The following is a 27,889-nucleotide window of genomic DNA, read 5'->3' on the forward strand; positions in this document are numbered from 1 at the left end:
TTACTTTGATCTTCATGCACAGTATGAAATCGTAAAAGCAGTAAACATCACCACACCAACACTCATTAAGATCATTTCTACCAGACCAAGGAGGTTTATTTTTCCAGTCACTTGATTTATGAACATTGCTCTCTTCTCATCACCAAATGGTGCCAGTCTGTAATCAAGTTAATAATTTTTAGCATTATTTGGGTAGTTGAGTGGAGCAAAATAGTCAAAACCCTCCACTTATGTATCAGTCTTTTTTCAAAACACTGCATACATTTTAGTCGTCTTTATCTGTAAGACAAACCAGTGGAAGTCCTTTTGCATGTCAAACAAGGTAATAAATGCCAAGGTGGAATATTTAGAGAGAGAAATATAATCCTCTTCCCTTTAAACATGTTATATAGCAGTTTTCAATACACTGGCTTCACTGATCAAAACAATGGTCTTACAGAAATATTTTCCAGTTTTCCAAATGATGTTTCCTAGTGACAGAGGGAAATGGCAAATATCAACAGTTTCCTTCCTCTAAAGTCTTATGAAATGCATTTCCTAATTCTGTGCCTAATCAGTTCCATGATTCACACTAAAAATATCTTGTCAGGTAATAGATAAACTGCCTATACCTACTCAGACCTGGTCTTTATAAACTTGGTTGGCTTTTATTAGCAGTTCAGAATTCACATTGAGTTATGTGGAGTTTCACGTTTGCCTGACTCTTTCCCATCACAGGCAGTATGACAAGAAATAGTGTTTAATAGATGCATTATGAAAATAATCTTAAGTGATAGGAAGTACTTTGTCTTTCTAAAATAAAAACACTGAAATCTAACATAATCCTGACATTTCTGTGTGTCTTGGTTCTCTCAAAATAATTAATTATATAATTAATAATGTATGAACTTGTCCATATGGGTAATGGAAACTCATACTTCAAATACTATACATACTTATTCAATTTTCAAACATCAAAAGCTTTTTCTATATACAAAGAAGTTTACTGTTTTTAGTGACTAATAGATTAAAAAATACTAACCTCATTAAGCCAAAGAACAGGCATCATATAGTCTGTGTCAGACCCCTTAATGCTCTGTTATATACACTGAAAATAATTATGAAAATTTATACTAATACATTACACATGTATAACAGAAATGTTAGTAATTACTAGTGTAAATGAATGTTCAGAAATTAGTTGCTCTTGCAACTAATTTTTGTTCCCTGTAATAAATCATTTAAATTTTAATATGGATGTTTCTCAGACATCTTTCACTCTTATAAATCTTTCTAATACAGATTTCTAATTAAATTAACTTTTTCTAAGCTTATATTTTCCCTTTCACAAATTATGCCAGGAAACTAAAATATGAATTCTAGAAACTATTGTCATGGAAATATTTGGACAGCTAGCAAAATGAGCAATGCCACCATATACTCATTCCAAAATGTGTGTAAATACCATTTCAATAGAAAATATATATAATTCTAAATTACAAATGAAAGTTACAAGCATTTAATAATTATTTAATGACATTAAGCCAAAGAGAAGTTGACATTTTATGTTCTTTCCCCTTCCTTTCATAGATATACTCATGTTCTTACAAGAAAATACTAAAAATCATAATGAAGCTCGTTCAAGAGACTCACTCAATTTTTCTTGCTGGCTTAACCAGTATATTGATCTGCAGCTGTTTTTCAAATCATAAAGTAAATCCAGATACCTAAAAAGAGAACAAACTAAAATAATTACCCACTTCCTTAAAAAAAAAAGTCTTTTATAAATCCGAAATTTATTTTTACTGTTATGTAGAACCTAAGGTGAAACTGTACTACTTGAAACTTATGAAATTTATTAAATAATTAATTGAACATATTAAATATCACATACATAACTCTCCATAATTAAATTTTATTTGTATATGCCTGTGCATATACAGATGTATACGCATATGCATATACATGCACACACACAATTCCTTTTCCCAGCCTCGTGTCTGAGCTTTAGTTAGATTTGTGATATTTTTCTGATCTGGTTTTGGAGGATCAACAACAACAACAACAATACTGATACCTAGAACCCATACAGTCAATTTAAATCCTGAGCTATGCATGTTCAACTATATATCAGCCAGAACCTGTGTATTATCAGTATAATTATAATACTACTTGTATCATTATTTAAACTGAAACATGCCTGCTAAAATTCTGGCATGTCGTTTAAATTTTGAAAAGGAGAATATTAAAATAAATTAAAAGGTGAAACTGTTACACTATTGGAAATTTAATAGATTTTTTTCCTGACACTAAGTATAATAGATCTTGCCTCAAATACACATATACCCATAAAATCTCTTTTAATCCTTTGTAATCTACAGTGTCAATTCATAAAAGCAATGCTTGTAGTTAAGTATAAAATGAGCATAAAATTGTAATTTATACCAAATTGTTTTAAGCCAGTTAGAATCATTCCATCATTGCTTTCCCTGACCTGTGAACAATTAAAAAGTCTATAAAATTCCACATGCTAAAAAACTAGGCTAGAATTACTGTGACATTTCATAAGCAACAATAGGAAGAGATCAATGTAATTTTCACTGAGGTAAAAGTAAGTAATTTATCAAGATTTTGATGTAATAAATATGATCAATAAATATGATTGAGAAAATGGAGATAATATAATTTTTCCTTCATTTTTAGAAAACAGTATTAAACCAATCAGATCAATAATGTAGTTGCTTACAGGTTCAGCATCTAAGTACATACTATGTTCTTCTTCATTTGGACTTAAGCCTTCAAAAGATTCTGTAATTTCAGGACTTGCATGTAGAAAATGAGGAAGTGAAATGTACACAGGTTTTCCTGAAAACAAGTTTTAACAGACAATCGGGATAAATCATTTTCCTCATTACACATACCTCTCAGAAAAGATTTCCTTGAAAATAAAGCTTTCTAAGTTAAAAAAGAAATGCAAGTTTGGCTTTGAATACTAATTGGAGGGTCAGGGTAAGGGAAGATTATAACATCTAATCACTTTTGAACAAAAATAAAGTTTAAACTTCTCCTAGTAACCAGTCAATTGATGTCTGTTGTTCATCGCCTTGGTGTTTATTTTAAATATGCAAAGCTTAGCTGTTGAACACAAAGTTACAACCATATACCTTCATGTTTCAGGCAGTAATATGTCTATGGACTGAGAATTTATTGAAGAGGTTTTTCTCTCTTTAGTCACACTAACTCCAACATGAAGGAGGTGAGCAAAATAAGATAGACTCCAAATTTCGTGTTTGAGTCAATTCTTCTTTCAGAGACATCCTGAAATATACTTATTTTTATTTACCATTTTCTAGGGTAGAAAAAGTTAGAAAAATGTCAGCTGGATAAATTGGGATGCAAAAAGTATTCTGGGAACTATTTTCATTTTACCCTAAATCTAAAAGGAGCACAGGGTTTCTGCACAGCAAAGGAAACCATCAAAAATGAAAAGGCTACCTATGGGATGGGACAAAATATTTGCAAACAACATATCCCATTAGTGATTAACATCCAAAATATACAAGGCATTCACACAACTCAAAAAAATAAATAATCCAATTAAAAAATGCATGAAGGACCTAAAGTTATATTATCCAAAGTAGCACAGGGAAATATCAGTATGGTTTTACCTAACAGTAACTAAGTTTTGCAACACTGAAACAACTGGGAGCTTGAAAGCGGTACAAAAATCAGAAAAAAAAATATCCTACCATCACCCTAACTTTCTGCCCTTATTGCTTTCTCACTTTAAATTTCTAGTGGAAAGGAATCCCGGGTGAAGTTTACATTTTAAAGAATAATGCAAATTATGCCATGGATAGTGACACTGAGAACTTGTACTCACCTTCTTTGCATTTGCTAACATCTAGCACACCATATAAGGTATAGTCTTTGGAGGTAATTGTTTCTGTGCAGAAACAATGGTTGCCTGGATTTTGAAGTGGAGATGCAAAAGCCCTGGATGGAAAAATGAATCTACACACAGGGATTCCTATCAGATCAATTTTGCCTTCAAACACAGCATAGAATGATCTAAACACAGATAAGAAAGAGCTTCATTCTGGGAAACTGAACTTCATTCTGGAGATCCATCTTTTCCTATTTTTAAATTTATATCATTGCTTTAACTTACAAAAATTAGATATAATCTTGTTAGAATTCATGCTTAAATCTTAGGGAAAAAAAAATCTTGGGAAATTTTAAGGCTTAGCAGAACTGTACTTGAGTATGAGCTATTCTTATCTTTGTTTTCAAAAGCTTCTCAGATTATTTTTTGCTTATGAACTACCAGAGAGTATTTATATTGAAGACATTTCTCATAGTTAGTTTCCTCTATGGACTAAATATTTATATGACTCCCTCAAATCCTTTATTTTTGCCCAATTTAAATGAAATAAACATAAAGTTTCAATCTTCCAAAGCTTAATCCTGGAGAGAAAGGCTGCTCACTTGCTGGGGTCCATGCATGTGGGTGTTTATTGTATGTCTCCTACGCTCCATTGTTTACTACGTGTCCACCATAACCCCTAAGTTTGTTGTCTAAGCTGTGAGTCTGTTTCTGTTTTGTAAATAAATTCATTTGTATCATTTTTTTTTAGATTCTACATATAAGCAATATCACATGGTATTTGTCTTTATCTGTCTGGCTTATTTCACTTAGTATGATATCTCCAAGTCCATCCATGTTGCTGCAAATGTCATTATTTCATACTTTCTAATGGCCGAGTAATATTCCACTGTATATATGTACCACATCTTCTTTATCCATTCATCTGTCCATGGACATTTAGGTTGCTTCCATGTCTTGGCTATTGTCAACAGCGCTGCAATGAATATTGGGGTTCATGTATCCTTTTGAACCACGTTTTTCTCCGGATATATGCCCAGGAGGGGGATTGCTGGATCATATGGTGGCTTTATTTTTAGTTTCTTAAGGAACCTCCATACTGTTCTCCATTGTGGCTGTACCAGTTTACAGTCCAACCAAGAGTGTAGGAAGATTTCCTTTTCTTCACAACCTCCCCAGGCTTTATTTGTGGATTTTTTGATGATGGCCATTCCTATCAGTATGAAGTGATATCTCATTGTAGTTTTGATTTGCATTTCTCTCATAGTTGACGATGTTGAGCATCTTTTGATGTGCCTCTTGACCATCTGTTTGTCTTCTTTGGAGAAACGTCTATATCTTCTGCCCAATTTTTGATTGGGTTGTTTGTTTTTTTGATATTTAATGGTTTTTTTTTTTTGCAGTACGCGGGCCTCTCACTGTTGTGGCCTCTCCCTTTGCGGAGCACAGGCTCCGGACGCACAGGCTCAGCAGCCATGGCTCACGGGCCCAGCTGCTCCGTGGCATGTGGGATTTTCCCGGACTGGGGTACGAACCCGTGTCCCCTGCATCGGCAGGTGGACTCTCAACCACTGAGCCACCAGGGAAGCCCTGTTTTTTTGATATTGAGCTGCATGAGCTGTGGAAGATTTTGGACATTAATCCCTTGTTGGTTGCATTGTTTGCAAATATCTTCTCCCATTCTGTGAGTTGTCTTTTTGTTTTGTTTATGGTTTACTTTGCTGTGCAAAAGCTTCTGAGTTCAGTTAGGATTTATTTATTTTTCTTGTGATTTCCATTACTGTAGGAGATGGCTCAGAAAAGATATTGCTGTAATTTACATCAGAGAGTGTTCTGCCTATGTTTTCCTCTGAGAGTTTTATAGTATCCAGTCTTACATTTAGGTCTTTAATCCATTTTGAGTTTATTTTTGTCTATGGTGTTAAAGGATGCTCTAATTTCACTTTTTTTTTTTAACATGTAGCTGTCCAGTTTTCCCAGCACTATTTATTGAAGATACTGTCTTTTCTCCATTGTGCAGTCTTGCTTCCTTTGTCATAGATTAATTGACCACAGGTCTGTGGGTTTATTTCTGGGCTTTCTAGCCTGTTCCATTGATCTATATTTCTGTTTTTGTGCCAGTACCATACTGTTTTGATGACTGTAGCTTTGTAGTATAGTCTGAAGTCAGGGAGCCTGATCCTCCAGCTTCGTTTTTCTTTCTCAAGATTGCTTTAGCTACTCAGGGTTTTTTGTGTCTCCATACACATTTTGAAATTTTTGTCATAGTTCTGTGAAAAATGCCATTGGTAATTTGATAGGGATTGCATTGAATCTGTAGATTGGCTTATGTAGTATAGTCATTTTGACAATATTCGTTCTTTGAATACAAGAACATGGTATATCTTTCCATCAGTTTGTGTCATCTTCAATTTCTTTCATCAGCATCTTATAGTTTCAGAGTATAGGTCTTTTGTCTCCTTCAGTAGGTTTATTCCTAGGTATTTTATTCTTTTTGATGAAATGGTAAATGGCATTGTTTCCTTAATTTCTCTTTATGATCTTTCCTTGTTAGTGTATACAAATGCAAGAGATTTCTGTGTATTAATTTTGTATCTTGCAACTTTACCAGATTCATTAATGAGCTCTAGTAGTTTTCTGGTAGCATCTTTAGGATTTTTTATGTGTAGTGTCATGTCATCTGCAAACAGTGATAGTTTTACTTCTTTTCCAATTTGAATTCCTTTTATTTATTTTTCTTCTCTGATTGCCATGACTAGGCCTTCCACAACTATGTTGAATAATAGTGGCAAGAGTGGACATCCTTGTCTTGTTCCTGATCTTAGAGGAAATGCATTCATCTTTTCACCATTGAGTATGATGTTAACTGTATTTTTGTCATATATAGCCTTTATTATGTTCAGATAGGTTACCTCTATAGCCACTTCCTGGAGAGTTTTTTTTTTTTTTTTTTTATCATAAGTGCATGTTGAATTTTGTCAAAAACTTTTCTGCATCTGTTGAGATGATCATATGGTTTTTATTCTTCCATTTGTTAACATGGTGTATCACACAGATTGATTTGCAGATATTGAAAAATCCTTGCATCCCTGGGATAAATCCCACTTTAGCATGTTGTGTTGTCCTTTTAATGTATTGTTGGATTTGGTTTGCTTGTATTTTGTTTAGGAATTTTGTGTCTATGTTCATCAGTGATATTGGCTTGTAATTTTCTTTTTTTGTGGTGCTTTTGTCTGGTTTTAGTATCAGGTTGATGGTATCCTCATAGAATGAGTTTGGGAGTATTCCTTCCTCTGCAACTTTCTGAATAGTTTGAGAAAGAGAGGTATTAACTCTTCTCTAAATGTTTGATAGAATTTGCTTGTGAAGTCATCTGATCCTGGACTTTTGTTTCTTGCAAGTTTTTAATCAGTTTCAATTTCAGTACTTGTGATTGGTCTTTTCATATTTCTATTTCTTTTTGGTGCAGTCTTGGGAGATTGTACCCTTCTAAGAATTTGTCCATTTCTTCCAGATTGTCCAGTTAGTGACATATATTTGTTTGTAGTTGTCTCTTATAATTCTTTGTATTTCTGTGGTGTTTGTTGTAAATTTTCTGCTTTTTCACTTCTAATCTTATTGATTTAAGCCCTCTCCCTTTTTTTACTTTATGAGTCTGGCTAAAGGTTTATCAATTTTGTTTACCTTTTCAAAGAACCAACTTTTAGTTTTATTGATCTTTTCTATTGTTTTCTTCATTTCTATTTCATTTATTTCTGCTCTGATTTTTATGATTTATTTCCTTCTACTAACTTCAGGTTTTGTTTATTCTTTCTCCAATTGCTTTAGGTGTAAGGTTAGGTTGTTTATTTGACATTTTTCTTGTTTCCTGAGGTAAGATTGTATTGCTATAAACTTCCCTCTTAGAACTGCTTTTGCTGCTTCCCATAGCTTTTGGCTTGTCAGGTTTTCATTTTCATTTGTCTCTAGGTATTTTTTTTATTTCCTCTTTGATTTCTTCAGTGATCCATTGGTTGTTTAGTAGCATGTTGTTTAGCCTCAAACTGTGTTTTTTTTACAGTTTTTTATTTTGTTATAGTTGATTTCTAATCTCATAGCAATGTGGCTGGAAAAGATGCTTGATATAATATCAGTTTTCTTAAGCTTACCGAGGCTCATTTTGTGGCCCAGTGTGTGATCAATCCTGGAAAATGTTCCATGTGCACTTGGAACAGTATATTCTGCTGCTTTTGGATGGAATGCTCTCTAAATATCAATTAAGTCCATCTGGTCTCATTTGTGTTTTAAAGCCTGTGTTTCCTTTGGTCTTCTTTCTGGATGATCTGTCCATTGATGAACGTGGGGTATTAAAGTCCCCCACTATTATTGTGTTACTGTCAATTTCTCCTTTTATGGCTGTTAGTATTTGCCTTATATATTAGGGTGCTCCTATTTTGGGTGCATATATATTTACAATTGTTTTATCTTTTTGGATTGATCCCTTGATCATTATGTAGTGTCCTTCCTTGTCTCTTGTAACAGTCTTTAATGTCTATTTTGTCTGATATGAGTATTGCTACTCCAGCCTGAAGTGTGTCTCTTGTAGACAGCATATATATGGGTCTTGTTGTTGTATCCATTCAGCAAGCCTGTGTCTTTTGGTTGGAGCATTTAATCCATTCACATTTAAGGTAATTATTGATATGTATGTTCCTATGACCATTTTCTTAATTGTTTTGGGTTTGTTTTTGTAGGTCCTTTTCTTCTCTTGTGTTTCCCACTTAGAGAAGTTCCTTTAGCATTTGTTGCAAAGCTGGTCTGGTGATGCTGAATTCTCTTAGCTTTTGCTTGTCTGTAAAGCTTTTGATTTCTCTCTTGCATCTGAATGTGAGCCTTGCTGGGTAGAGTATTCTTCGTTGTAGGTTCTTCCCTTTTATCACTTTAAATATGTCATGCCACTCCTTTCTGGCCTGCAGAGAAAGCAGCTGAGAAATCAGCTGAATCAGTTTCTGCTGAGAAGTCAGCTGATAATCTTATGGGAGTTACCTTGTATGTTATGTGTTGTTTTCCCCTTGCTGCTTTTAATATTTTTTCTTTGTCTTTAATTTTTGTCAATATGATTACTATGTGTCTCAGTGTGTTCCTCCTTGGGTTTATCCTGCCTTGGACTCTGTGCTTCCTGTACTTGGGTGACTGTTTCCTTTCCCATGTTAGGGAATTTTCCAGTTATTATCTCTTCCAGTAATTTTTTGGGTCCTTTCTCTCTCTCTTCTCCTTCTGAGACCACTATAATGCGAACGTTGGTGTGTTTAATGGTGTCCCAGAGGTCTCTTAGACTGTCTTCATTTCTTTTCATTCTTTTTTCTTTATTCTGTTCTGCAGCAGTGATTTCCACCATTCTGGCTTTCAGCTCAGTTACCCGTACTTCTCCCTCAGTTACTCTGCTATTCATTCCATCTAGTGTAGTTTTCATTTCAGTTATTGTATTGTTCATCTCTGTTTGTTTGTTCTTTAGTTCTTCTAGTTCTTTGTTAAACATTTCTTGCATCTTCTTGATCTGTGCCTCCATTCTTTTTCCAAGATATTGGATCATGTTCACTGTCACTACTCTGAATTCTTTTTTGGGTAGATTGCCTATCTCCATTTCACTTAGTTGTTCTTCTGGGGTTTTATCTCGTCCCTTCATCTGGGACATACTTCTCTGCCATTTCATTTGTCTAATTTTCTGTGATTGCAATTTCCATTCTGCAGGATGCAGGATTGTAGTTCTTGCTTCTGCTCTCTGCCCCTTGGTGTATGAGGCTGTCTAAGCAGCTTATGCAGGCTTCCTGGTGGAAGGGTCTTGTTCCTGCCCACTGGTGGGTTGAGCTGGGTTTTGTCCCTCTGGTGGGCAGGGCCATGCTCATGAAGACGTCAAGCAGCCTGTCTGCTAATGGTTGCGGCTGTGTTCCTGCCTTCTTCATTGTTTTGCTTGAGGCATCCCAGCACTGGAGCTTACAGGCTGTTGGATCAGGTTAGGCCTTGGGGAGGAAATGGCAGCCTCCAGGAGGGTTCATGCCAATGAGTACTCACCAGAATTGCCACTGCCAGTGTCTTTGTTTCCACCATGGGCCACAGCTGCCCCCCACCTCAGCAGGAGGCCCTCCAATACTAACAGGTAGGTCTGGCCCAGAGTCATATGATGTCACTGCTTTTTTCTGTAGGTCCTGGTATGCCTGGGACCTTGTGTGTGCCCTCCAAGAGTGGAGCTTCTGTTTCCCCCAGTCCTGTGGAATTCCTGCAATCAAACACCATGGCCCTTCAAAGCCAGATTCTCTGGGATCTCCTCCTCCCTTTGCCAGACCCCCAGGCTGGGAAGCCTGGCATGGGGCTCAGGACTTTCAATCCTGAGGGAGAACTTCTCTGGCATTATTATTTTCCAGTTTGTGGGTTGCCCAGCTGACAGGTATGGGATTCAGTTTTATAGCAATTGTGCCCCTCCTACTGTCTTGTTGTGGCTTCTTCTTTGTCTGTGGATGTAGGGTATCTTTTTTGGAAGTCTCTAGTGTTTTTTTTTGTTTTTTTTTTTGATGGTGGTTGTTCAGCAGTTAGTTGTGATTTGGGTGTTTTTGAAAGAAGGGGTGAGCTCACGTCCTTCTATCCTGCAATCTTACCAGCCAATCAACCCAGAAATTTGTACACATGTAATTTTTAAATCCTCCAGTAGCCACATTTAAAACTGATAAAAATATCAGTTATATTTTATTTAACCCTGTATATCCAAAATAATATCATTTAATGTATAATTAATATAAGAATTAACAAAATCTAAAGATCCAGTGTGTACTTTATACTTATAGCACATTTCAGTTTGTACCAGTCACATTTCAGGTACTTAATAGTGACAGGTTACTAACTGCTACCATATTCAGCAAGTCTGTATACTATACTATTCAATGGTATTCAATTTTGTATTAAATTTTCCCACTCCTTAAAAATAAATGAAAGTTTAAAAAAAAACAATGGCAAAATCACATGTTGTTAAAACTGTGATTGTGTTTTTCTATCCAATCAGTAGAGTGGCAATTTCCTTACCTTGAGCTTCCTTTACAAGTTCTTTTGGTAAATGTTCTTACTGTCGATTGTGATTCATTCACCTAACCTTATGCTGATTAATGTTTTTTAAATCATTTATTGAAGTTCTCTCACTAAACAGAATTTTATGCAAATAGTTTGAAAATGTATACATCAAAATAAAAAGGGCATTTTTTTAGTTTATTGAACCTCTACAATTGTTAAGATCCATGGCACACACTGGATATAAGAAGAAATAACTAGATAATTCCTCCATTTACTCCACAAATGAATATCAGTAAAATGAGCCACCACTGAATGTGTTTGTTCAAAACAGTAAGAAGGGCATTGTCTACAACTGCCTTCCAACACCTTAGCCATTAAGGGAAAATAATACATCAAAAAGCCTTAAAAATCATCTGAAGTATTATCGAAGATGGTGTCATAATGACACCATAAAGTATGTCATAATGACACCATAAAGGTCATGACCGTAAGATAGTGGATACTAGCAGGACTCTTTTTTTAAAAAAATACATTCAAATGTAAATCAATATTTTCATTTTATGTCTCTTTAAGCTTATTAAAGAAGGTATAGGAAGTACTTCTAAATCATGATAAAAATGTTGGAATTTTTCCATTTTATCAGTCTATTTTCCTAGTGCTATAACCAACAGTCTCTCTCACACAGATTCTGTCTGAGTCCCTGGCCTGTCCAAACTACCCCTGCTCCTTGTTTGTTTTACTTCTGTTTTCCTCTTAGATACTTTTAACTTCATGCCTGATGCTCATATATTTATATTATGGTCATTAATGAATCCTCCAATTCCTGTTTTAAAACTTCACTACTTCTTAGTTTTGGACAAAGTTTTTAAATACATTTTTTAAACTCATAATAAATACTATTTAAAAGAAGCACAGTATATTTTTCTCTGTATCGAAGGATTGAAGTTTATTCTTAGGAAATTACTAAAGTTAGTGGTATTGGGACACCTTTATTGGTATTGGGACATTATTCACAGAAATTCATCACTTGGAAAGGAATTTCTTCACCCATCCCCATGGCTCAAAGCTCTGCAAATCAATCAATCAGTGGTTTTGCTGTTGTTGTTTTTTTTCCTAGAAGAGTGTTAACAAAATTAAACATGCAAAACTCAGCAATACCTTTGTGAAAATGAACATTCCCTGTGTTTCCTTTTTATTCCCTACCTTTTACATAACTTTGTTTTAACATTTTTCATCTTCATTATATATTTTCCTATAAAGTATTGCCTCACCAGCTTTGTAAACATTATGCTCTGCTTCTGTTGATATTTCTTAGTAGCTGAAAGCTCGCCTCTGATTTTAATTACCTCATTTTGATTCCCCTTGCTTTTTAAACCTTAATTCTTAAACTAATAGGCATATGTGTACTTTGCTTTTCTTCAAGGAGAAAAATAAGTTGGATCTAACTATACTTTAAATCTAAGTTCATAGCACCTTCTTTCTTCCCAACTCTAATTCAGAATGTTCATTTGTGCATACATTTTTCATGGTTAGTACCTTGGTTAGTATGTATGTAACCTTGTTTTTGTTGCTTCTGTTGTTCTTTTCTCTGTAATTCTGATCATCTTATTCAAAATAGATGGCTCTACTTGGAAATTCACTGATTCTACTTCATATTGAAACCTCCCCTTGGATGTATGTTTACCTTTTGTAATTATACTGATTTTTAAATTCTTTCAGTTTTAAATTATTATCTATACAGTATATACAAAACATGTGAACAGTAACTACTACTCTAAGTTTTTCTAACCCCTTACTTCTGCGGCCAGGAAGGCAGTTAATTAAGTAAAGTTTTTACAAAGCAAACATTTCCCTAGGAATGCAGTAAAGGTTTATCCTCAGTGGTTAATCTTGAGAAATTCAGTCACATTAGACAGACATTTACTAAGCCTGTATAAGAACAGAGATTCTGAATTATGTTGTAGGGATATAAAGACAGGTAAATGCATACCCCTCCAGAACATTGTAGGTACGATGGTGGATTTATGGGAGAAAGGAGGTAATTTCACTGTGATTATTACCACAGAAGAAATGCCCTTACCTGTACCATTAATCATGTCACAATCACTTGCCCGCTAAGAGACATGCCTTAGGAATAAAAAATTTAAAAAAAAAAGGAAATGAACATTGTCATTCCAAGAACACCATATCACATTACTTTGTCTATTATAATTCAGTACTTCTGCTAAAATAATAAATATTGATTAGACTAGATGTGACAAATGCTAAGTTTAAGAAATATTCTAAATCATTTGGTCTATGTTTTGTTTGAAGTTTTCATCTTGTTGAGATAAATGAAGTGCCTGTTACCATTAAGTGGCCAGATTATACAATACAAACTGCCAAATATTAGTTAGAAACAATTTGGAGCAGCCAGAGTTCTTCAAAAAAGGTTGAGAAATATTTATCAGAAATTTAGATCTCTTCTTAGGTTAAGTTTTTTTTGTTGCAATAGGAGAAGTGGATTGTATCATAGTATGTTGAGTGTTCAACTGAATAGGAAAATATTAAGTGGATAACTGATGCAAATTCAGTATGAGGGAGAAGAGGGCAGTGTGGAGGAGAACAGAAAGAAGCAGATGTTTGATCAATAGCTATTGGAAACATGCAGATAATCAATTTATACTTTTCCCCTCTTTTAACTCTTGCATGAACTGACATTAAAGTAGGACAAAGTTTATTAATTTATACTTTGGTATCTACTTAAGATGTTTGTATTGTTTCCTGGTATATATCCATATAACAGTAGAGATAGTTTGCCACTTTTTGATGATGGAAAGCAGGTTTTTCAAACTCCTAACATACCATCCAGTAAGATGTCAAGGCAAGCTGTTGCTTCTTTTTTAAACAGAGTAAGCTATTAATCATGCTCAGTCTTGCCATGGTCAGTTAAATTAACCTTATCATAATCTTAAACTCATGTGAAATTCTTACTCCAATTAGGAGCATATAGTAACTCTCCTCAAAACCTCTCTGTGATATTGAAATGGAAGAAATGCTCACTTTCGTCAGTATACAAACACTATGTGATATCCCCTAAAATGAGCATTTAGAAGTGTTTGTTTTCCTCCATTAGACTTTTCTATAAAAAAAAATGTGACTACGGACTCTGTAGAAGAAAAAGGGTTACATGAGTTAGTATTTAACTGTTTTATGCAAATTTTAGATAGGAACTCAGTGTGAGGTAATGGTTAATTAATGAAAAGATTTCATCTCTTTTGATTTTGATTACTTTATTCTTCATCAAGAAATCACTGATGTAAAACTCATTTTAACTTTGAGGAGAAAAGGCTTTTTCTTGATATTTATTGGGATTCTTCCTATTTTAGATATATGAATTAGGTGTCTCCAGATAAACAGTCAGGAGCTAGGGAAAAGTAGGAAATCATGGCTATATGAACATATCTCATTCTACTGCTACTTCACAGGAGGCGTGCTCTCTATCAAGTTTAATATGTCAATGTTAGAGCAGGACATAGTAATTCCATTTTCATATTGATAAAGTTTTAAAAAGCTGAGTTATCAATATATAAAATTATTTCAAGAAAAATTTGAAGGGGAAAGTCATGAAAGCATTGGCATGGATTCATTTAGCTTCCATCTTTATAGACATATTTAGTCATGTCCCTGGAATGAACAATTTTTATATTTCATGCTCAGTAAAGAAATAAAACAACAGTAAGATGTATTTTCCTACCTGTTGGATGATAAGTTGACATTTTGACTTTCTTCCTTTTCATTTGCAGTTATGTAATTGTATGAGTGCACAATAACGCTGGTTATGCAGCAGAGATGGAAGTAGTCCCTTTAGATTTCTTTATGTAAGAGACCCTGTGCATAAAGGTCAACCCTCAAGTGGGGCTGATACTCAGCACCTATGCACTAGTAGGACCGGTTGTCGCAACTAAAGGGTTAACGCCTGGCAGAACGGGAGTTTCTAGGACTGAGATACAGGCAGATCTGTTCCATAGGTTGGTGCCTGTGCCTTACCAGTTGTTAAACAAGTTTCTTGCCTGCCTTAGAGTATCCTAGTGACACACACACACTTTGTGTGAATACTTACTTTATGCCTTTAAATGTGTCAATTATGGCAATATGGCTTATGTAGTCTTTTCCATTGAAAACTTTATAAACTCCATCTGAAGTGTTGTGGTCTGAAAAGATATGTACAAGAAAAAATTACTTCTAGAGCAAGCCGTATTTTCCAAGTTATAAAATATGTAATTAACTCACTTTTGCATTTCTCAAACACTGGTTGTTCATAATTATTTTATGTGATTTGAAATATATATGCAATAAAGTTTTAAAATTATTGGTCTTTCACATTTTAAAAAGACAGAATGTAAAAGGTGCCTAGAAATAGCTGTAGATGCTGAGACAAAGGTAGAAAATAAATATCAGAAACTGACGTGATCGAACTCCAGCACTCTTTGTTGTAATTAAGCCAGAAAGGCCATTGTGATCACTACTCCTGTTATATTGAGATGAGAGGATAGTGAACAAAACCTACGAGAACAATGACAGATTTCTAGAAGTTTTCTCAATGTTATGATCTCTAATAAGTGGTTACTAAAGATTAGGTACATAGAATTAAAAACAGAATTAGCCAAGGAAAGAAGAGTATTTGAGTTAAATAATAGTAACTGAATTAATTATTACTCAAGGCTTTCTATACTTATATTTAATTGATATATAAGCTTGCAATCCTAAAAACCATCTAAAATATAATAACAGCAATGAATTAGAAAATATAACAAATATCTCATATAGTGACAAGTGAAATCATACTCAGTTTTTCAGTTCAGTAGTCATCTTGTTCTATTCGTGACTCATAATGTTAAGCTATAACTAAATACATCACCAAGTTCACATTTTTAAAAATCTCCTAACTGCCATTTCATGACATTTGTAGATTACTAGGAGTTCATATCAACTAATTTTATGAACATATGACATTGCTGAGTTATCATTCTCATGTAAATTTTGAGTAACTTTTAAGTTTACATTAAAACAAATTTGTAAGAGGTCTAGAGAAGGAGGAATGATATGATAAATACATTTAACACAAATATATGGCATTAAGCTTGATTATTTATAGATAGGAAATCAAAGCCAAAACTGTATTCAAAGCCTTACCAGCTTACCATCTAATTTTAGACAATTTATGTATTTGTCAAAGAATGGAAACTTGATTAAATGTCAGCTTCTTAATTTTAATTGTTAAATTCAGATACGTAAATTTTCCCAACTAGTATAGCTGAGTTCATGTGAGATAGAGACTTTTAAGTAATTAGAATATGTATTCCCAGATCAGAAATACACACTAAATAATAAAATTATGAATTGCCAATGCCACCATATTTATCCAGTTAAAGTCTAACAATATCGACATTCATATTTGGTACTCACAGGATAAAACACACCAACTATAGTAGTAATAGGGTGTGGAATCGAGCTCAAGAATGGATCCTTATAGCCCCGCAATAGTTCTTTCAAACTTCTCTTTTGAAACATAGAAGAGCTTGATCTTTTGATAAGTAAATTGAGTACTCCTTGAATAAATACATTTGGATAGAGATGGGGTGCAGTCTCCAAAAATGAAATCACGGTTTAAGACACCAATTGCAGTATCAGACTTTTAACAAATAAATGGAAAATACTAGAATTTAGCTTAATAAAAGAAAGGGCCATAATTCAAAATAATGCCATAAGAACACATTGTCATAAAAATGACAAAATAAATGATATCTAATGATAGCTCTAATCATGAGATTAATTACAGTGGATTCTAGAGTATTTCAAAACCAGTAATTTCGCTGTTTGTCTACTCGCTGCTACAGCCAGATTGAGAACAGTGAAAGTGTCATTCTCGTTTCCAACTGACAGTGAGGGTTCAAAGATGGTACCATTGGGCTGCCGAAAAGAGACTGTGTGGGTCTCGGAGTCCCACGTTATATTTTCCTTGGCTAGATAACAAACTCTGAAAAACAAAAGTAAATAAAATTCAAAATAATTGTTGCAAGTGAACATTAAGTCTCAAATGCTGTTTATTCATGCAACAAATAATTTTTGAGTGCATAGACTATGTCAGAAATTAGGCTAAACAAGTAGGTTAAAATGATCAGTAGGCCAATGCTGAGCCTCTAGCAAAGTTGAGAAGAGGAATCTTAGATGTGCATAGCAGAGGAGAGGGAATACGTGTTATTATAGTGGGTTACACAGATTCTGTGGGAAAACACAGAACAGGAACAAACCCAGGCTTGGGTTGGTTGTGGTGGGGATAAGGGACAAGATAGACTGGGATTGACATGTATGCATTATTGATACTATGTATAAAATAGACAACTGATAGGAACTTACTGTACAGCACAAGGAACTCTACCTAATGCACTGTGGTAACCTAAATGGGAGGGAAGTCCAAAAGGGAGGGTATCTGTATGTGCATGGCTGGTTCATTTTGTTGTGCAGTGGAGGCTAACACAGCATTGTAAAGCAGCCATACTCCAATAAAAATTAAAAAAAAAAGATACAATTCCACATAAGTGGCCTGAATGACAAAGAGAAGTTTAGTTGGGTAAAATAGCGTAGAAAATAGCATGTATTAGGTAAGAAGTAGGAACCAGGTGTAATTTTAGAAATGCAGATGTTTCAATATAGTTGGTTTAAGGAGTAAGGAGAGTGGTGGAAATAAAGCGACTGTAATAGGCAACATCTGGAACGTAAAAGGGTTGCATCCCATACTTAAATGTTTAGCTTTTATCCTGAGAGTCAGGAGGAGACAGCAGAGAGGTTTGAACAGGGGAACAGTAAGAGCACGTTTTCTTATATTAGAAAGACTGTTCAAAGTGCACAGACTTTCCTGTACTGGCTTTTCCATAATTTCCAGTATTTTAATGAGAATTAAAGATAGCTAATGGAATACAATTTCCACTTAGGAGATCAGTTCATCTCCATCCCTGCCCCATATACTGTATACTCATTAGTTCTAAGCTCCTGGAAAATACCAACTACTTTTTAGGAATGAGGTGAAGGGTGATTATTATGGAAAAAAATCTTTTGCAAGTACAAGATATTTACTGAGATGAAATAGGGTATCCATTGCTCTATCATATATTTGAATGTCTGCTTTGTGAGGCTACAGTAGATATCTGTTGTTATCTAGCGAAGGTAAAGACTGAAAAAACATGAAACTGAAGTGTAAAAACCAAAGCAAACCAAAGAAAACCTGACCTGATTTCAATCAGGTATAATAAAAAAGTAAATTCCTATAGGATAGGTATTATGTGTGTTTTGTATCCCCAAGCACTGTCTGGTATATGGTAAATATTTTTGAATAAATAAATAAATTAATTGTTCATATTCTTTAAAAAGGGAATTCACAAAAAGATAGAAATATCTTATTTCTAATATAATTTCATCAAAGCTTTATTATTTACTATTCTTGGAGTACTGTAGACATACAAAGAATATAAAAATCTGAAACAGCAACCAGGACAGTCTATTAGTAGTCAGTTACTCTTTTCTCTTAGATAATTGTATTTTAAACTTAGGTTACATATTATTAACATTTAAAATTAAAATACGGTAATTTTCAGGAAGATTGATATATATGTAGTAGTTGAAATAATAGCAAAAATAATTGTGACCCAAATTCTAGTTTACTTGGTTGTACTTACAACGCTATACCAGTAGATGGCACTCACTAAGGGAAAAATCCTTCAAACTGAGGCCTGTGCTTAGAATGTACTTTTAAAGAGAGAACATCATCACTCAATTTTTGGTTTAAAAATGAGAATATATACAGCTTTTAGAAAGTGTTGGTTAATAAGGTCAAAGGGAGGAATTTGCCTCAGATTTAGCCCAGTATTGCTTTTTATGTACGCCTGTCAAAGCAAAGCAACTTAAATTATTATTATTTTTTATGTTGGATCTGAGAATATTCTGAAGGAGGTACCAGGTCTTCACAGAAATGGTCTAGGTTGGAATATATATCATTAAGATCTCAATCCAGGCAATTTTATGCTTTGACCCATGTCACATCTTGTCAATCAAAGTTTCATCAAGCTCACTTTAGCAGCCAAAAGCCAAATAAGCCTGTGGTTCTGTTTGAGGAGAGACATCCTCCTCCACTTAGAATTTCAACTGAGTTCAGGGTGTAACTGTTGGAGAGGCAGGATCACCTCAACACGTGGAAGACTCTCAAACTATTAACTTTTTCTGAAAAGTAAACAGTCGTTTTCCCATTATTTAAGGCATCCAAGCAGACACTTAAGGACTCTGTTTTGTTGACATCACGAGAGATGACTCATAGTTGATCATAATTTCCTTTAACATTGTCATGTAAATAGGAGTTTATTGTTCATGTACTATAGCTGCAAATCCAACTTCTCTAACCCTCAGTTCATTGCTTCTCCAAGTAAATCAATTATATCTAACCCACCCTGCTTTCATCCCAGATAGAGATAGGTTAAAGCCTCTAAGAATACAATTTATATAACCTATCAAGCAGGACTAGGACAGGATTCAATATTATGTTTATGTTTTCCCATACTCCAATTAATATCCTTAAAGGTAAAATCATAACCCCTCCAAACAAACAAAAAATTAAACAAAAACTGTGATGAGTTCTCAAATTCTAGAAACTATTCTCTTTTCTTGCATGTGGTCAGTTCACAGAGTTGTGATTTTTAAACAGTTACGCCTAGATTCTTATTAGGTCATATGTGAATTCTAGATTTTCATAGGTACACATCGTAGCTACAACATTTTTTGAACAAGATATTCATATAGGCTTTTGATAATGACATAGAACTATAAGACCCTGAAAAAATAAAAACATTTTTGAAGGTAAGATTTTTTTCTGTAACAATGAAAACCAAGTCTTCTTTGACAGAGTTGTGAATAGTCGCAGACCTGTGCCTGAAGACAAGGAGATGTGGGGATAATTACTAGAACAGAATAGGTACCAAGGTGCTCTGCAGCTTATATATCATGTGCTGCGGCAGCAGGCATCACCCTTCCAACTACTGTTATTTCATTATATTTGAGTGTGAGTTGTCAATCTAGAAACATATTAATGCATGGAGAGGAAAGAAATCATATAATTGTAGAATATCTGAAACAGATAAGAAAGTTAAACTATGAATTAGAGGAAACCATTATAAATATGAAATTTTGTAATAATGCTTGATCATAGTGTATAACTAGTTGTAATTATTCTTGAGGAAAAAGTCACACATTTGTATAACAAATGATATAGCAGGATTTAACTCTGTTCCCATATGGGCACCATAAATGTATTCCTAATCCTTGGTTAGGTTTAGTGTTTTTAGCACCTCAATCTTTCCTTTCCTTACTTTGATAGTTAGAAAAGACACATAGTCTAAAATTTAGATAGAAGAAAATGTACTCAACAGTCTAAGAGATATCAGTCCTAAGTTTGTATGAATATGGTAAATCACTTCAAATCCCCTGGTATCAGTTTTCTAAATTTACAATTGAAAAGTTCTGGCTAATTATTTTCCCTTAGTTCTTATAGTTTAAGAATGAGTTCAAAAGTCTATTAAACTGTTAAGGCATGTAGATAAAGGTATAGCTTATTTAGTCTCAGTACTGAAGAAAATATAAGAATGAAACTATTGAATAAATACAAATACCCTTAAGACCTGGAAAATAGTTTGAATAGAAGTCCTTAGCAGGTATTGTAGTTAGGTAGAATCAGTTTAATGCTGTGGTTCTCAGAACTGAGTGTGTATTGAAATCCCCCAGAGTATTTGTAAAACTCATTGCTGAGCTCCAAAGCAAGAGTCTCTGATTCATTTGGTCTAAGGTGGGGCCTGAGAATTTGCATTTCTACTTAGTTCCCAGGAGATGCTGATGTGGCTGGTTCAGGAGCCACCCTTGGAGAACCACTCATATAACCTACACTTTCAATTTTAGGACTTTAAAGTGCTCTGGTTTTAAAATTGTGATAGATTTTTTTCTATTTAGCATGCATATTTTAGAGTTGTTGAGAATATATGCCACAAGTGTAAAACTCCTGTAACTTCCTAAATGTAGGGCAGTTAATTGATGCTGGTAAATTCATAATAAAATATATATTTCTTATCATCATTAAATCCTTAGATTAGGGTTTTATATAGGCAGAAACAAAAATTTCAGTGTATATTAATGGCAAGAAAATAACAAGTATATTCCAATACAATGGCAGTTGTCAAGTGGAAGCTTTTTCAGAAATACATATGGTCAAGGAAAGAGTGCCACTTATTATAGGGACTCGTTCACCTGTACGTGTAAGGACCTCTTTGCTTAACTTTAATTTTGCTGCTGTTAACTGCCACTCCCTCTGGATTCTGCACATCGAAGATTCAGAACTGTCTATAAACTTCTGTGCCTGTTTTAACCCAATTTTAAAAAGCAACTGTACCTTCATCAAGGACAGCTTCCTATGAAAAAGAAAACAAGTTTGGGTTATTTCTTTGTAGTAGGTACGGGCACTTATTGGAGTTAAAACCTTTAATTATTCAATAAAAGGACTAAGCTCAAGTATCTTGCTCATGAGAACCTTTGTAACCTGCCATATGTTTGCAACAGAAATGTTTTCAACAAATTATGATAGCAATCTCTTTTAGTTAATCTTTTACAAAGAGAATCTGTGTGTAATATTGCAGACACGTCTGTTGATTGTAAGGCCAACCGTTGGCAAGCTTTAGAGTGACTTTATGTGAGAGTTCACAATTTACTAAGGAAATTTTATTAAACCTTTTCCAAAAAGTTCTTATCAGGTTGAACATTAACTTCTGCCCCCAGTGAGTTGGACTGAGAAGGGAAAACAGAAAAACAGAGAAAAATCTAGTGGTATTGGAAGCTTTTTCTCTTTTTTCAAAAGTTGGATACTTCAGGGGGAAGTCACTTAACATTTGTTAGATTAAGAAAAATACAAATTTGACTTTTCTCCTTCAAAATCCTGCTCAGTGTGGCTTCCCTAATTCTCATTATATTTACAGCAACCTGTTAGTACATGTTTCCAAAAATTACAACAGTCTAATTCAGTACAATTAAGTTACTACTTTTTAGATAAAAGGATGAAGGAAATTTTCCTTTTATTCTTTTGTGAAATCCATTAAAATAATTGATGCCCCTTGTAGTAATGATAGACAAACAAAAAAATACCTATGACAGAATCAGAAAACCCTACATTAGAAATCTCTCCTGTGCTTCAGGAGCTGGCACTGAGTGGAAAGTCACCAAACCCCTTGGGTCAATTTCAGTATCTGTAAAACGAGGGAGTTATCATAGATGCTCTCCTGGATTCCTTCCAAGGCTTTCACTCTCTGTGCAGGAAGCCTCTGGAGCTCTAGTAGCTAACGCAGACAAAGGTGACTTTGTAGCAGGCAGTGTTTCCAAGTAAGTACCTTGGGAGGGATGCCCAGGTATAAAGTTCCAACTTACCTTAGTGCTAGAAGAAGAGGGAGGAAAGTATTTCACACAAAATGAACCTAATCAGACCCATGATACAGGGACAATCTGATTTCTTTGTTTCCTTCACCTGCAAGCATCAATTCATAGAATGATGGATCAGGAAAGGACATTGGACATTAGCACATTTTCTAGGAGAGTGTGCTGAGGCTCTGAGAAACCAGTTGTCTGGCCCAAGGTAACCAGGCAAATACCTAGAAGTAGAATCATGATGAGGATCCTAGTCTCTGACCCTTAGGCTGGTCCTCTTTTACACCGTGTTTTTACTAATTTTTTTGTTTCTGTCATCTCTGCGCTTAGTTGGTAGAACTCAAATTGAGTTAGCTGTCTTCAGGATACTTTACTTATTGCTTAATGTAGAAAATAAGGGGAATCCTTAGAGAAGAACAGGGCATTGGGTATAATGCCTTTACGAAACCCTGTGCTGTTGTGATCCTTTTACACTGGGTACATTGGAGCTGCTAAAGCAATGTGAGACCTTCTTAATTTTTACAAGCAATTGTCCTTGGAAATCTTTTTATTTGCTCCTAAAATGTCTTATTTCCATAGCAAGCCCAAAATTAAGACAGAATTGCACATAGATAAAGTATTATTGCTATTCCTCTAAATGTAAAGATGTTTACCCTAAATGATCAGAGTGTTATAGCTGAAATCTATATGGAAGCTGAAAGCTATGTTAATTTACCCATTTCAAGAGACTTTATGAGGGGAAAACACACATGAGCATACACACATACACATGATTACTCTCACACTATAGAATCTTAAGGACTAATACAATATTAAGTGTTTATCATGTGCCTCTGAAGGTACATATTTATTTCAGTTTTTAATGAGAGGAACACAGTATATGTTTATACTGAATGTACTTGGCAGGACAGAAAACTCCCTAACTATCATGCTTGTGCATTTAATATCAAAAGGCATCGTAAGTGTATCATGCTTTTTCTTCTAAATGCCATGAATCATTTTGCCTTGTTTGTTCATCTGGAGACATAGATAGATAGATAGATAGATATTTTTTTTTAAATGGGAAAGTTGAAACACAAAGAGTTGAAATCAGTGCATGAATTATCAGCTGTTAGAGATAGGGTCATCTAACCCCATCCATTTTTTTTTACAGGTTGAAGTGGGTCCTAGAGAAACAGATGTCTGATTCAGTGTTGTATGACAATTTAGTAGTAGGTAATGGAGAATCAGGCCTTTTACTCCAATCTTGTGTAGTTTCCATAATACCATGATTTGTTCAGAGACAAAGAAAATAATATTGAAGCAGTCAGAACAGAAATAAATTTCTTCTGATCGTAACACTACCGTATGTATTAGAAAATTGTATTGGCCTACTTGAGTACTAAGACTAATTTTATCTCCAGTTCCTTTAGTTTTAAAAGGAGGAAAAGTTTTTATGTCCTTTGTGAATTTAAGAGGCCTTGATTTTAAATTGACCTTGGGCTATCTGGTCTATTTTGCACATCTTTCACTAAATTTGAAGTACAAAGGTGATAAATATGTGTACAGAAAAAGTAATATAATTTAAGATCCTCTCACTTGCCTGAGAAGTACATCAGTATGTGTCCCTGACTTTAAATGTTCAGATTATCCAGCCCTAGTAATAACTGGATTCCAGCCTGATGACTCTTATGTGGCAAGGTCTGCAGCTGCATTGAAAGCCATTTACCTTGAAACTTCTCTTTGCTACATTAATTTGAAAGCAGATGTTTGGGAGAATAGTATCTTCTATCTAGTCACATGGTCACTTCATTATTGCTGTTACAGGAAAACAGTACTCATCAACATGATGGTCAACTTTAGTGTAACTATTAAATTTAATAGCTTCTTATGCGTGAAGTGTATAGAATACATTTGTAAAAATATATATATATCCCATTTCTCAAGGCTCTTATAGAGTTCCAAGAAACAGAATGATACACAGCAGATTTTAATCTTTGAGTAGATTTCCTTGTCCTAGTTCCAGCCTGATCAAATACATTGGCTTCTTTACTCAAAGCCTAGAGTGAAGTGGTTAACAATGAAACTAGTTGCTATGAGTTTGATCCCCAGTTTGGTCACATGCTGACCATTTAAACTTGGGCAGGTTATTTAATTTCTTGGTACCTCTGTTTCCTTATCTGTACAATGGGTATAATAAAAATATTAATATTAGGTTGAACTGTATAAAATTAGTATTTTTGAAAGTCAAAATAAGCAGAATATGGAGTAATTAAATATTTATCCTCATAGGTTGTTATAAGAATTAACAAATGTGAGCACTGAGAATAGTGTTAGCATATAATAAGCATTCAATAAACATTGGCTACTATTATTATACAAATTCTATCCACCCTTTCTAGGGAGAACTCTCATCTCATTTACTTCCCAGATTGCTTTCACTAGTTTGTTCTTAACATTACTGTCTAAACCAGTCCTGTGGAAATAGCTCATGTAAAATCTTATGACACTTCTTTTTCTGTCATTTAATCATTTTAATATTTACTCCCCATCTAGTGAAATCAAAACTTCCTTAAAAAAGTAGAAACATACTGAAAACAGTATTCATCCTCTCCTCTCACTACTAAAATTTGTTCTGATTTGGACCAATTACAAGCAGTTTTTCCACGTTCAAAAAATTTTCTCGTGTGTGAATTATGTATATGTATGTCTGTGCATGTTGAGAGAAAGAAATCTTTAATTCCCTTCTTTGTCCTTTTTCTGAAGTCCTTTAGTAGTTTCTACTTTCCACATTCATGATAGCTCATACCATTGACTTTTAGTCTATCTAGCAAGATTGCATAAACCTGCTGCGTCCATACAAATCTAGTAGGAATCATAGTCTAAAATACTGGTAAAGAAATTTTCACATACAATGCATAAAAATCACGAAGTCCCTAAAAAAACATTCCTTGGAAATAAAGAAATACATATATATATGAAGTAAAATATATGGACCATTTTAGGCTATTCCAACTGCCAGTGTCAAGGTGCCATCTTTTAGAATGAGAGGGCATCATAGAGTCCCAACTCTATACTTTAAAAATTAGATAACAACATGAGATGATTTTCTGATCTTTTAAAATTAAGCAATTTAATTCTTCTTTTTTAATGGCACATTTATAAAGGTAATAACGTTCTCAGTTTGGTATTAGTCCATAAAATGAAGCAAGTAATCTGCAATGATTTCAGTGGTAAACAAAATCTGCTCAGTACTAAAACTTGTATACATTTGTAAAAATAACAGCAGTAACCTAAGTGCTGCTGAGGCAGGGGTAAGACCCTTTGCTCTCTGGGATTACACATAACTCAGAGATGTGTGCCAATTTCTCAGTCCTTTGTCTCTACATTCAAACTCTTTAGAAAGCAAATCTACTGTTTAGTTTTATCTGTAATCTCTATAGTAAAGATTAAATCTGAGCTCTGATCTTTGATATATACACTGATGTTCATATCAAATCACTTATAAAACCTCTCTCTTTTTCTCCTAAGGTATACAGTTCTATCAATAACTCAGTTGGACATTTTGCAGTTTGTTCTTTTTACTCCTCTCTCTCCCTGTTTAGTCCCTCTATCCCACTGCATCCCATCACCCATCAGTTCTATGTACTCCATCACACTAGACCAGAGTGCCTTTTGTTATGTGCAGACTGTGCAAAGATCTTTCTAAAGGGAGTCTTAAATTCTCCTTGAAAGTGGTCATGTCCTATATTGGTGTTTCCCGTTTTTGGTCTCCTCACTTTCCAACACTTTCTATTGTAGAATTACAGAGTACAAAGCTGTGTAAATCAGCAAGTCCCTCCTTTCATATTGCCTAGGTTTGGAAACTGACTCGTCCTCTTTTTGGCTAGGTGAGTTGACAAGTTGATTTAAGGTCGTGTGACTGTAAAATGGGTAAAATAATAGTACCTTCTCATAGATACTTGTGAAGATTAAATGAATTTGTATATATGAAGCTCTTAGTAACACTAAATAACACTAAATTAATTATTTAGTATATAGTATATTAGTATATAGTATATTTGATATCAATCTCTAAATGCAGATTTTGTTATATCTAACCCCTACCAGAAAACATACACCAACTACTATTGTCTATCATGTCATTAATTAAAGTCTTCTGCGTAATGTTCAAAACTACCTAAATCTTACCACATGTTGTCTTTCTAATCATCTCTCTTGTTAATCCTGTATTTCTGGCACATTTTCTACATTGTTCCTTCCCTCATCACATTTAGTTGCATTTCCACAACTTTATCCATCGTATTAACCAGTTCTTTGACACTTTTACTGCTGTCTACTTTGGACACTCAAAGTTTTATTCTTCAAAATGCAACTCAAGTCTCTCCTTCTTCCTGAAGTTATTGAGTACTCTGAGAAAGTTCTCTTTCTAAATAACATTTATTTTTCCATATTCTATACTTTAGAATTCAATTATAGAGTTTCATAGGTCTCTATATGTTTTTACAATTTGCTTTTCCCCAGTTAAAACTTATATTTCTTGAGATAAATATTTATTTTATTCTCTCTTAGCCTCCATACAAAAGCAAATTTCTGATGTCTGAAAACTCTTATTTCCTCAGGATTAGCCATTGTGAATTTAGAGAAAAGTATTAAACAATTAAAATAGATGCTAGCACCTCTCCTGCCATCTAACAGAATCTATATGTATAATATTGTTTAATAATAATAAAAAAATATAGTTGTTCACTATTCAGCTATTGATCATCAATTATGTATCAGAAAAAAATAGTCTTAATGTAAAATGCTATGCACTGGAAGATTGTTGTGACTTTTCTATTCTGAAAACTTTTCCATAATATAAGTTATAGTCTGTGTGTTAGAACTGACCATGTTCTCTCTACACAGAAAATTCAGAAGGGAAGCACAGTTTATAGAATAAGAAGTGTGTTGAGCAATGACAATTCTCTGTCACACCATTAGATAACTGTCACCTCACCATCACCTGTATGTCTCTGTTGAACTGTATAAAAAATGGTATCAAGAAATCTGGCAATTCCAAGGAAGGAGATGGCATTCAACTTATAATATTTTTTTTCAATTAAATGTATGCAGTTGAAGATAGGCAATCTGTTAGTAACAGAAAAGATAGAAATTACTATATTATTACTAAGCCAATATAGCAGGCAAGTATAGAAAGTGTACCTTAAAATGTCCTATTTTTCTGTCTTTTATACTGAGACAACAGCTGTAATGGTACAATGAGACAATTTATTTAAACTGTAAAACATAAGCATTTTAGCTAAGCAACAAAAACAAAGCATTGGAAAATAATAACTTCTTGTCCTAAGAAACTTGATTTGAAATTAAATCTACATATTTATTTGTCAAACATGGATGAGACAGATAATGGTCTTGGCAGGAACAGAAATTGCAGTGTGAGTTGGTAGTCTAGCCCATTTTATCAACCAGTTCTTGTTCTCCAGTGTGCACTGTGCTTACTAACATCTAGACCATTGA

At 34.1% G+C, this 27,889-nt stretch overlaps 1 pseudogene; it reads right to left on the reverse strand.

Moving 5' to 3' along the window:
- LOC115840851 (platelet glycoprotein 4-like) lies at positions 1-26,565 on the reverse strand (annotated as a pseudogene).
- Positions 26,566-27,889: the final 1,324 nt, after the last annotated feature.

Source organism: Globicephala melas, chromosome 9 (assembly GCF_963455315.2).
Source record: "Globicephala melas chromosome 9, mGloMel1.2, whole genome shotgun sequence".
Lineage (NCBI taxonomy): Eukaryota > Metazoa > Chordata > Mammalia > Artiodactyla > Delphinidae > Globicephala > Globicephala melas.